The sequence below is a fragment of the Tachyglossus aculeatus genome, unplaced genomic scaffold (assembly GCF_015852505.1).
Source record: "Tachyglossus aculeatus isolate mTacAcu1 unplaced genomic scaffold, mTacAcu1.pri scaffold_75_arrow_ctg1, whole genome shotgun sequence".
Classification (NCBI taxonomy): Eukaryota; Metazoa; Chordata; class Mammalia; order Monotremata; family Tachyglossidae; genus Tachyglossus; species Tachyglossus aculeatus.
Genome location: NW_024045092.1, coordinates 1,133,497 through 1,145,458, shown reverse-complemented (window position 1 = coordinate 1,145,458; position 11,962 = coordinate 1,133,497). Strand labels below are relative to the sequence as shown.

The following is an 11,962-nucleotide window of genomic DNA, read 5'->3' as shown; positions in this document are numbered from 1 at the left end:
CCCAGGGAAAAAGGCCCTAGTTATCACTGAGTTACTTTAACGACAACCTCATTAGCACCTAGGCAGCCCACCCATGCTATTTGGCTGTTTACTCCTATTCCCAGGCGTCTTCTCTCCCATGATCCATCAATCAACCTACGCATCAGGCAGAAACTCCTCACTGTTGGTTTCAAGGCTCCCCATCACCTACTACCCTCCTACCTCACCTCCCTTCTCTCCTTCTACAGCTCAGCCCGCACCCTCCGCTCCTCTGCCGCTAATCTCCTCACCGTGCCTCGTTCTCGCTCTCCTGTCCCGCCGTTGACCCCCGACCCACATCATCCCCCTGGCCTGGAATGCCCTCCCTCCCTACATCCGCCAAGCTAGCTCTCTTCCTCCCTTCAATGCCCTACTGAGAGCTCACCTCCTGCAGAAGACCTTCCCAGACTGAGCTCACTCCTTCCTCTCCCCCTCCTCCTCCTCTCCATCCCCTCCGCCTTGCCTCCTTCCCTTCCCCACAGCACCTGTATATATGTATATATGTTTGTACGTATTTATTACTCTATTTATTTATTTATTTATTTTACTTGTACATATTTATTCCATTTATTTTATTCTGTTAATATGTTTTGTTAATATGTTTTGTTCTCTGTCTCTGTCTCCCCTTTCTAGTCTGTGAACCCACTGTTGGTAGGGACCATCTCTATATGTTGCCAACTTGTACTTCCCAAGCGCTCAGTACAGTGCTCTGCACACAGTAAGCACTCAATAAATACGATTGAATGAATGAATGAATGACCCCCTTTAACAGTTCCGCCCTACTCCAGAACTGCCATCCATAGGACTCCATCCTCAACCACCTCGGAGACATTTCTGCCAAGAGCCCCTGGACTCTCCTTGCCATTAGCCTTTTTAATTTGATTTGACTGACCCACGGACAAGTCACGCTTCTGCTGTGGGCATTATCTGTCTATTTTATGGTTGCTTCTGCATTTTGATTGTTAGCTGCCCTCTATAATGCCATCATCTGCTTGTTTTATTGCCATCGCATGTTAATTGCTAACTGCTCTCTGTGATGTCATCATCTGCTTATTTTATTAATGCTATCGCATGTTAATTGTTAACTGCTCTCTGTAATGTCATTTACTTATTTTATTATTGCTACTTTATGTTTATTGTTCACTACTCGGTGTGCTGTCATTGACCTTGCTGTCCTCACTATGAACTATCAATTCCCCTGCTCCCATCTGCCCTTCCCAGTCTTCAGCTTCCCCTTCTCCTCTCCCACCCAGCTCTTTCCCTCCTTTTCTCCCGCTCACACCCCTCTCCCCCATCCCCTCCGCAGAATCTCTCTGTACCAGCGCCAACCCTCAACCCCTCCCTTCCAACCCCCTCCCTCTCCTCCTCCTCACTACCGCCTCATCCCAGCATCATCATCCCTTTTCGCCCTCCCCACGCCCAGGCCCCCGCCAACTCATTCCAGTCCAAACACTTCCCTCCCCTCCCACCCTTCTCCCACCCTCCCCTCCCTCCACAGCTGCTGCTGTGTGGCCTATGGAACTCCCACTCCATTATAGGTAAGCTCCTTTTCATCCTTGACCTGTTCTTTTCCTGCTCCCTCCTCCTCCTCGCCCTGACTGAAACATAGCTCACACTGAATGGCACGGTCTCTTCTGCTGCTTTCTCCAGCGGAGGCCTCTTCTTCTCCCACTCCCCCAGACTCAGCGGAAAAAGAGGAGGAGAAGAGCTTCCTTCTCGCATCCCAATGTCGCTTTTGCACAATCTCCCCTCCCCCTAACCTTTCCTTCCTCTCCTTTGAAGCCCATATTATTCGCCTCTACCACCCACTCCAGATTCTTGTAGACCTCCTCAATTGTCCCCACCTCCAACATTTTTTTAACGATTTTGACCCCTTTCTCACCTTCTTTCTCTCCTTTTCCATGTAAACTGATCCTCAGAGACTTCAACATCCACATGGATGTCCCTGGTGACTCCTCTGCCGCCTGCCTTCTATCTCTCCTGGACGCTGCCAACCTCCTGCTCCACCCCACCTCACCCATTCACCCACTTGGTCACACCCACGACCTCATCATCTCCTACCTCTGCACTTTCTCCACCCTCATAAACTCTGAAGTCCCTATCTCTGATCATAACCTTCTCGCCTGCCTGCTCACTCATACTCCTCCCCACTTTAAATCTGTTACTACCCTCACAGAGACTTCCGCTTTCTGGACCCCATCCATCTTTCTCAGCACATCACATCACACCTCGCCTCCCTATCCTCTCTACCCACTTTTGATGACCAGATTACTGCTCTCAACCACACTCTCTACTCAACTTAACTCGCTCGCTACCCACACAGCCTTGGATGACGGACATTGTGGGCCTCCTTCACTCGAGCTACTGAACGCTGCTGTCGAAAGTCTAAACACCAAGCCAAACTTGTTCACTTTATTATAACAGGAAATAGTAAACGGGAAAGTTTATCCTTTCCTGCCTTAACTCTGCCCTCTCCTCTGTCAGGAAAAACTATTTTTCCTCTCTTACTGACACCCATGCCCATCATCCCCTTCAGCTGTTCCATACATTTAACTCCCTTCTCAGACCCCCTGTTCCTCCCCCACCTCCATCCCTCACCCACAACGATCTGGTCTCCTACTTCACTAGTAAAACCACTTCCATCAGGTCTCAGCTCCCCAAAGCCACCCTTCCCCCTTCTCCACCCCCAACCCTCTCCTCTACTCTCTCATTCTTCCCAGAAGTATCTTCAGATGAGATCTACCCCCTCCTCTCAAGTGCTACTCAATCCACCTGTACCTTGGATCCCATTCCATCACATCTTATGAAAACTCTCGTCCCTTCCCTCCTACCCTCCATAACTTCCATCTTCAACCGCTCACTCTCCACTGGTTCCTTCCCCTCTGCCTTCAAACATGCCCACGTCTCCCCCGTCCTAAAAAAACTCTTTCTTGACCCCACCTCCCCTTCTAGGTATTGCCCTATCTCCCTCCTACCCTTCTTTTCCAAACTCCTAGAACGAGCCTTCTACATTCGCTGCCTCAAATTCCTTAACGCCAGCTCTCTGGACATGTTATGTTTAAGTGTAGATTGGCATTGATTTGTTTGTCAAGGGAGGGTAGGTTGGTTTTGAAGACCTAATAGGGCATGATAGCGTTGGAGCATTGGAGGGAGTCAGGATATTCGCCTTCTCTGTGTAGGAAGAGGAAAGGTTTGTAAGGAGTGGGTGTATGGGAGAAAATTCAGGAGAGGGGGTTATGGTTATAGAGTGGAAGTTCAGAGTTATCGAGGTTAGAGATTGTACGATAACTAGAGTAGATTAATTTGAGAGTGTGTCCATGTTGATAAGTGGGTTAGGTGGGGTAGAGCAGAGGTTCGGTAGAGTTGAGGAGTGAGAGGAGGCAGTCCACTGGAAGGTTGTCTTGAGCCTCAGTGTGGATACTGAAGTCCCTGTGAATTGGTGTAGGGATGGAGAAAGAGAGAAGGAATGCAAAATTTGGACTTTTAAAAATTTGGATATGTGGCTCTCAAACATTGAAGCAACGTCTAACATTTATGTATGTTTATGGTTCCTCAAGTGATGGTGACACATGACTCGTTTGTATCCCCTCCTTCAGCCTAGTTCTGAGAATCAGCAACTTTCTTTCATGTATTTCTTTGCTCCTCTCCTCTCCATCATCATCATCATCGTTTTCATGATCAATCATTACTCCACTCACTCTCCTGCTCATTATCTTCAGTGACACTACTAACTGAATACTGAGCTTGGCCCTTAGCAGATATAGAGGAAATGTAAAATAGTACATGACACTGTAGAAGAAGGCACTCTTACAATGAATCAAACAACCAGACAATGATCTTTATTGAACACCTATTGTGTGTACAGCACTTATGCACTTATGTAGACTTAAACTTCTTTGTATCAATCAATCAATCAATCAATCGTATTTATTGAGCGCTTACTATGTGCAGAGCACTGTACTAAGCGCTTGGGAAGTACAAATTGGCATCACATAGAGACAGTCCCTACCCAACAGTGGGCTCACAGTCTAAAAGGGGGAGACAGAGAACAGAACCAAACATACCAACAAAATAAAATAAGTAGGATAGAAATGTACAAGTAAAATAAATAAATAAATAAATAAATAGAGTAATAAATATGTACAACCATATATACATATATACAGGTGCTGTGGGGAAGGGAAGGAGGTAAGACGGGGGGATGGAGAGGGGGACGAGGGGAGAGGAAAGAAGGGGCTCAGTCTGGGAAGGCCTCCTGGAGGAGGTGAGCTCTCAGCAGGGCCTTGAAGGGAGGAAGAGAGCTAGCTTGGCGGATGGGCAGAGGGAGGGCATTCCAGGCCCGGGGGATGACGTGGGCCGGGGGTCGATGGCGGGACAGGCGAGAGCGAGGTACAGTGAGGAGATTAGTGGTGGAGGAGCGGATTCTATTAAGGGACTTACAGTCTAATAATATTGCCTGGGTGAAAAGCACTAAGCACTGGGATGAGCACAGTAGATTAAGTAGGAATAGTCCCTGCCATCAAGGTGTTTGCGTTCTATCCAGGAGGACAAACAATATAAAAGATTTGACAGTCTCAGAATAAGGGGTAGTCCGTTTAGCTGTTGACTGATTATGGAGATACTGGAGCCCTTCAGGAACGTTCCATAACCAGCTTTATCTGCAACAGAAAATTCTGAACCATTTCCCAAAAGCCAGTGAGTGATTTGAAACTCCATAACACCTGATCAGCCTTCCTAGCATCTCTAATGCCTTGACTGCTGCCTCTACTGTGATCTGTTTCCTGGGAGATTCTGGTCGTGGAGTATGTCTCCAAGCTGGGGAACCTGGGGAGCTCTCACCCACAGAGATCCATGCACTGACCAGGTAGAGGGGTTTGTAATTTGGCCGGGAAGAGGAGCACGAAAGTTCAGACCAGTCCTTATTGAGTCATTCAATTGTACTTATTGAGTGCTTACTGTGTGCAGAGCACTGTACTAAGCGCATTGAAAGTACAATTTGGCAGCAGAGACAATCCGACAACGGGCTCACAAGTCTAGAAGGGGAAGACAGACAACAAAACAAAACAAGTAGATGGTGTCAATACCATAGAAAAAGACAAATAGAATTATAGATATATATATACATCATTAATAAAATAGAGTACTAAATATGTACAAATATACACAAGAGCTGAGGAAAGGGGACATTGCTATTTATTATACCAATAAATGCATGGAATGAGTGATACCCACAACCAAGCATGCTATGATCCAATCATCTATTAAAATAATAATTGTGATTATAGTACTTGTTAAGTGCTTACTATGTGCCAAGCACTGCTCTAAGTGCTGGGCTTGATAAAAGTTAATCAGGTTGGACACAGTCCCTGGCCTACATGGAGGTCACAGTATTAATCCCCATTTTTCATATGAGATAAATTGAGATCCAGAGAAGTGAAGTGACTTGCCCGAGATCACATAGCAGAAATAGCAGAGCTGAGATTAAAACCCAGGCGCTTATGACTCCCAGGCCCATATTCTACCCACTCATCCCCAGAGCTCACAGGAGGAGTTGGGGAGGGCGGGCAACCACCCTAGAACACTAGGAGGGATCTTGGTTGGGGGCAGATGATTGGGGGCAGGTGATTACCTTTCCCAGAATGTCCTAAGGTCACTTTGAATAATTAGGAAGGGACTGAAGGCAGAGAAGGTGAGTAGAAATACCAGGTGGATCTTCATCAGCAGAGGTGACTTGCCTTTCATGTTGACTAAAATGCTCAGCATGGTGGTCTATCTTCTATAGAGGAGGACGTAGAGAGTGGTCAGGGCGATGAGTCTCTTGGCTGCTCTGACCTCGGGCATCGCCCTAGGGGAGCGTCCGGTTCCATGGAGGTGCTGAACCTGCCGGTGGTGTCTGTGCAGGACAAATACCATGTACCTGCTGGCCACACAGATGAGTCCCACGAAGAACAGATCACGGAAAGAGAGCATGACCGTAAAGGCCAAGGTGGTTTCTGCACTTTCGATGACTTTGCAGCAGTATTTGAGATCTAATATGGTTTGTACACTACCAATGTTACTCTGGGGGCTTCTCATGTATATCGGTATATCCAGGTCTATGAGCAGATTGAAAACCCAAGTACAGTACAAGTACAGGAGGGGAGGATGTACTTGGGCAATTGGCCTTGATTCCTGCCTACCAGAAGGTGCCGTGGCTGATGGTGATGGCCTGGAAGATGCTCAGGAGGCTGGTGGTGCATATGCAAAGACCTCGGGCTACTCGGTAAAGATAAATAATGATTTCACATCCAACTTCATCCAGGAAATTTCTCAGCCCCCAAGCTGACAAGGTTTCTAAGATTCCACCGGTGAGGAGGATAATGGTGTTAGCCAAGGCCAGGTGGGTGAGAATCAATTCGGAGGAGCTGAGCTTGTGACTGGTGGAGATCACACAGATATAGAACAGGAGGAGGAAGACGTTCACCGGAAGCCCAAGGCTGAATGGCCTGAATATTCAGTTCAAACTGGAGGCAATAACTTATAGAACAACGTGGAGGAAGAGAGTCATAAAGGAAGGAAAGTGTAAAGGAGGAGTTGGAGAGGGTGCGATAAAGAGAGAGAAAGCGTTTAGTTAGCTAGCATCGTAGTAGTACTAGTCATATAAATAGCATTGATTGATCCCTTAATGGAATGTTGAACACTGTACTAAGTGTTGGGGAAAATTGTGTAGGTGAAAATTAAATAATATTCTTAGTTCTCTAGGGGATCCCTATATAAGAATATGAAAAGGGAGGAGGGGAAGCTTACGGATGGATGAATAATACACAGTAAAAACTGAAAAACAACAGAAAGGAAATGCACAGTGAAATTTGCAGCAAGAAGGATAGGACCTCTGCTAGATTATCTATCTATCTATCTATCTATCTATCTATCTATCTATCTATTAAGGGCATCCAACAGATTTGACAGGGCATGAAAAAGAAAAAAAATCCCTAATGTTTTGTGTAGTTCTGCAAGAGGTACGATCACTGAAACCTGTTATTTTAGGGTTCCAGATTGGGGGTGGCATCTGCTGGGATCCCTTCCTAGTAAATAAAGGACAGCAGTAATAATAATAATGATAATAGTTGTGTGATATTTGTTTAGCTTACTATGTGCCCGACAACGTACTAAGCACTGGTGTGGTACTTCCCAAGCGTTTAGTACAGTGCTCTGCACACAGTAAGCGCTCAATAAATACGATTGATGATGATGTGGATACAAGCTAATTGGTTTGAACACAGTTCCTGCCTCATAAGTGGCTCATAGTCTCAATCCTCATTTTACAGATGAGGTACTTGAGGCACAGAGAAGTGAAGTGACTTGTTCAAGGTCACACAGCAGACAGGTGGCAGAGTCTGGATTAGAATCCATGATTTTCTGAGTCCCAGACCATGCTTCAAAGGCATCTTGGGTCAGACCAAGCATCCAATCAGTTAGTGCTCTCTCTCCAGTCCAGCTCTAAAAGTCCCTGGAGGAACTGTGCGACCACTTCCCTCTTGGACATACATCTCCAACTCTGATGGCCCAAGTTATGCCCTCTGACAATCCAAGGAACTGATATCTGAGCTCATGTTCCAGCATACCGCTACCCCAACCTATGAGAACTTCCAGGGTTTTTAATTTCATTGCATTTTTTCTTTGTGGCATTTGTTAAGTGTTCCGGGTACTGCAGATACTCTACTAAGTGCTGGGGTTGATATAAGCTTATCAGGTTGATAGTAACTGATCAGGTTAATGTAAACCTATCCAGTTCTTCCTCTCCAGAGGTTTGGGACATCTCCCTAAATCCTGTGGTTGGCTCTATTCACCCTTCGTGACTTGTGGTATTTGGACAGAGAATTATGAAACACAGCCACAGAACAGTAATGACAGATCACAGAAAGCACATTCAGTCTCCCTCCTCCCACATCCTAGTCAGGCCAGCCTTGCCCCAAGGCACAGTTGGCGTTATAATCCTAAAATTTATTAATTCAATCATTCAATCTTGTTTATTGAGTTCTCACTGTGTGCCCAGCACTGTACTAAGCGCTTGGGAAAGTACAATACAGCAATAAAGAGAGACAATCCCTGTCCACAACGAGCTCACAATCTAGAGAGGGGGAGACAGACATCAATACAAGTAAGCAGGTATCAATATAATTAAATAAAATTACAGATATATGCATCAGTGCTGTGGTGGGGGGTGGGAGGAAGAACAAAGGGAACATGTTGGGGTGACATAGAAGGGAGTGGGAGATGAGACAAAATGTGTTTTAGGTTTTGGAAGACCTCTTGTAGGCAATGTGCCTTCAGGAAAGCTTTGAAGCAGGGCAGAGTCATTATCTGGTGGATTTGAGGAGGTAGGGCATTCCAGGCCAGAGGTAGGACATGGTCCAAAGGTTGGCAATGATTCAGGGGAGATTGAGGCACAGTGAAAAGGTTAGCACCAGAGGAGTGAAGTGTTCAGGCTGGGTTGTAGGAGAGAAGGGAGGTGAGGTAGGAGGGGGCAAGGCGATGGTGTGCTTTGAAGTCAATAGTGAGGAGTTTTGTTTGATAAGGAGGTGGATAGATAACCACTGGAGATTTTTGAGGAGGGGAGTGACATGCCCTGAATGGTTCTGCAGAAATATAATCCTGGCAGGAGGTTGGGAGGTCATAAAGGAGGCTGATGCAGTAAACTAGGCAGGATACTATGTGTGACTGTACTAACATGGTAGCGGTTTAGATGGCGGATCTTGCTGATGTTGTAAAGGTGACACTGACAGGATTTGGTGACGGAGTGGATATGTGGGTTCACTGAGAAAGTGGAGTCAAGGATGATGCCAGGGTTACGCGCTTGTAAAATGGGGAGGATGGTGGTGTCATCGTCAGTGACGGGAAAGTCTGGGAAAGGACAGAGTTCGGGAGGAAAGATAAGGAGCTCTGTTTTGGACATATTAAGTTTAAGGTGACGGGAGAACATCCAAGTAGAGATGTCTTCAAGGCAGGAAGAGATCTGAGCTTGAAGAGAGGAAAAGAGATCGGGGAGGAGAAGTAGATTTGGCTATCATGCACATAGAGATGGTAGTTGAAGCCGTGGGAGCAAATGAGTTCTCCAGTGGAATGAGTGTAGATGGAAAATAGACAAAGAACTGAACCTTGAGGGACCCCCACAGTAAGGGGGTGAGAGGGAGAGGAAAAGCCCACGAAGGAGACTGAAAATGAATGGCAAGAGAGATAACAGAAGAACCAGGAGAGGACAGAGTCAGTGAAGCCAAGGTTGGATAACGTATCCAGGAGAAAGGGGTTGTCCACAGTGCCAAAGGCAGCTGAGAGGTCGAGCAGGTTTAGGATAGAGTAGGAGCCATTGTATTTGGCAAGTAGGAGATCATTGGTGACCTTTTTAGGGGGTGGTTTCAGTCGGGGGAAGGGGACAGAAGTCAGGTTGGAAGGGGTCCAGGAGAGAATTGGAGGAGAGGAATTTGAGACAGTGGTGGTAGATGACTTGCTCAGAGAGCTTGAAGAGGAAGAAAGACCCTGCCGGACCCCACCCCTATGAACCACCCCTTTTGTGAGGATGCCTCTGCTGGGGTCTCCCCTCTCCGCACCATTTTTTGGGGAGAAGGGTATGATCTGAGAGGGGGGATTATCAGACTCACTAGGACGAGCGGCAAAGGGGGATGGAGTCAGCTAATTCTGTTATTTCAGAACAACAGTGAGGGAAGGAATCGGCGAGGGAAGGGTGGCAAGTGGGGTGTTTGGAGGATGAAAGAGTAATGGAGTGAGAGACTGAAGCTCAGATAGGAAAGAGAAGTGGAAACAGACAGGAGGAGCAGGGCATTGCCATTAATCGTTGTGTTCTATGCTGTCTGCACCTCTGATGTTGCCCCCTGGGGTGAAGCAGCAATCTCGGTGGCCCTGACATCTCTGCCCACCCCGCGTCCTGCTCCAGTGGGAGCTAGAATCGTTGCTCGGTCAGGGATGTCCTGGAGGGTGGCTGAAAGGGGGCAGGGATCATCTTCTCCCGGGCCATGGTCACTGCAGCCCCGCTGCACTGGGGAACACAGCTGCAGAAGGAGGAAGGCATGGAGTGGAGGGAGGGGGCACGGAGCATAAGGAGATGTGTGCTGTTTATCCACCTCTTTCTTTCGCAGTCCTCCCAGACAACTGACACCTGGGAGCTGCTCTGAGCTCATAGTGGCCATCTCTATGGCTATACTTCATCTCCTATAGATCAAGATTAGAAACCGATTATTTTCTGAGACATCAGTGAAGAGGGAATCCAGTCTAATGCTGAAGAGCACGGTCCTGGGAATGGGAAGGTGGGAACCATGGGAGAAGGTTCTTCAGGGGTGACCATCCCTAGCCCCCACCCCAGAGCTCGAGTCTGACGCCCCAGAGTTTCTATGGAAAGCCCAAAACAGCAGCAACAGAGAAAGCCTGATTTATCCTACTCAACCATTTCCATCGCTCATGCTGGCTGGGAGAGCAGCTCATGGGCAATCAGACTCTGGGCAGGACAAGCCTGAAGCTGCATTTATCAGCAGCTTTCCTCATCTTTCCCCTCCCTCAAAGTGTGATCAGTGTGTTTCTGTGTGTCTGTGTTCATGTGTGTGGAAAGCTCACTAATCTTCTCTGACATTGAGACTGGGATAAACCTGGAAGTGCTCAGACTACGCTCCCTGTTGCCCATCAAGGTTAGACAAGATAAGTATTGTTCTCTGCCCCATAATTACCTGTTGCTAATTAACCATCAGAGTTGCCCATGGAGAGGCAGGTCATCCTCGGTGCCATATCCTGCAGCCCTGGGGACATCCTTGCTCTCACCCACAACCTAGATCTGCCAGGGACCAAACTTGGGTCTCTCCGCATCTTACTGATTCATACTTTCCATCATCTTACATCAATCAATCAGTCAGTCAATGCTTTTTACTGTGCACTTACTGCGTGCAGAGTACTTTATTAAGTGCTTTGGTGGGAATAATGAAATAGAATTGGTAGAAATGTCCCATAAGAACAGCCATGGTACTTTTTAAGTGCCTACTATGTACCAAATACTCTTCAAAGATACAGGTTAATCAGGTTGGACACAATTCCTGTCTCACATGAGACTCATACTCTTATTCCCCATTTTACAGATGAGGTAACAGGCAGAGAGGAGAGGAGTGACTTGCCCAAGGTCACACACATGCATACACACACACACACGCATTGCAATATATTCAAGAAAAGTCTTAAAATCCATTAATCAGACAAATAATAATAATAATAATAATAATAATAATAATAATGGCATTTATGAAGTGCTTACTATGTGCAAAGCACTGTTCTAAATGCTGGGGAGGTTACAAGGTGCTCAGGTGGCCCCACAGGGGACTCACAGTCTTAATCCACATTTTACTTATTAGGTAATTGAGGCACAGAGAAGTTAAGTGACTTGCCCAAAGTCACACAGCTGACAATTGGCGGATCCGGGATTTGAACCCCTGACCTCTGACTCCAAAGCCCGTGCTCTTTCCACTGAGCCATGAGCACTTACTATAGACAGAGCACAAACCTAAGCACTTATCTCGTATGCTTCATTTTGTGTTTATTCTGATATATAAATCTATATTACTGATAGTAATGATGATGATGTTATTTGTTAAGCGCTTACTATGCGCCAAGCACTGTTCTATGTGCTGGGGTAGATACAAGGTAATCAGGTTGTCCCACGTGGGGCTCACAGTGTTGATCCCGATTTTACAGATGAAGTAACTGAAGCACAGAGAAGTTAACTGACTTGCTCAACTGACAACTGATGAATGGTGGAGCAGGGATTAGAACCCATGACCTCTGACTCCCAAACCCGTGCTCTTTCCACTAAGCCACTCTGCCTCTCTATTATCTTCTCTTCTTCTATTCTTCTAGTATCTTCTATTACTGACTATTTGGTCTTTGTTCAAGCTTCTCCTCTCACAATTTG

The 11,962-nt window shown here is 46.6% G+C and overlaps 1 pseudogene; it reads right to left on the bottom strand.

Annotated features, from left to right (window-relative positions):
- Positions 1-5,643: 5,643 nt before the first annotated feature.
- Positions 5,644-10,030, bottom strand: LOC119923982 (annotated as a pseudogene).
- Positions 10,031-11,962: the final 1,932 nt, after the last annotated feature.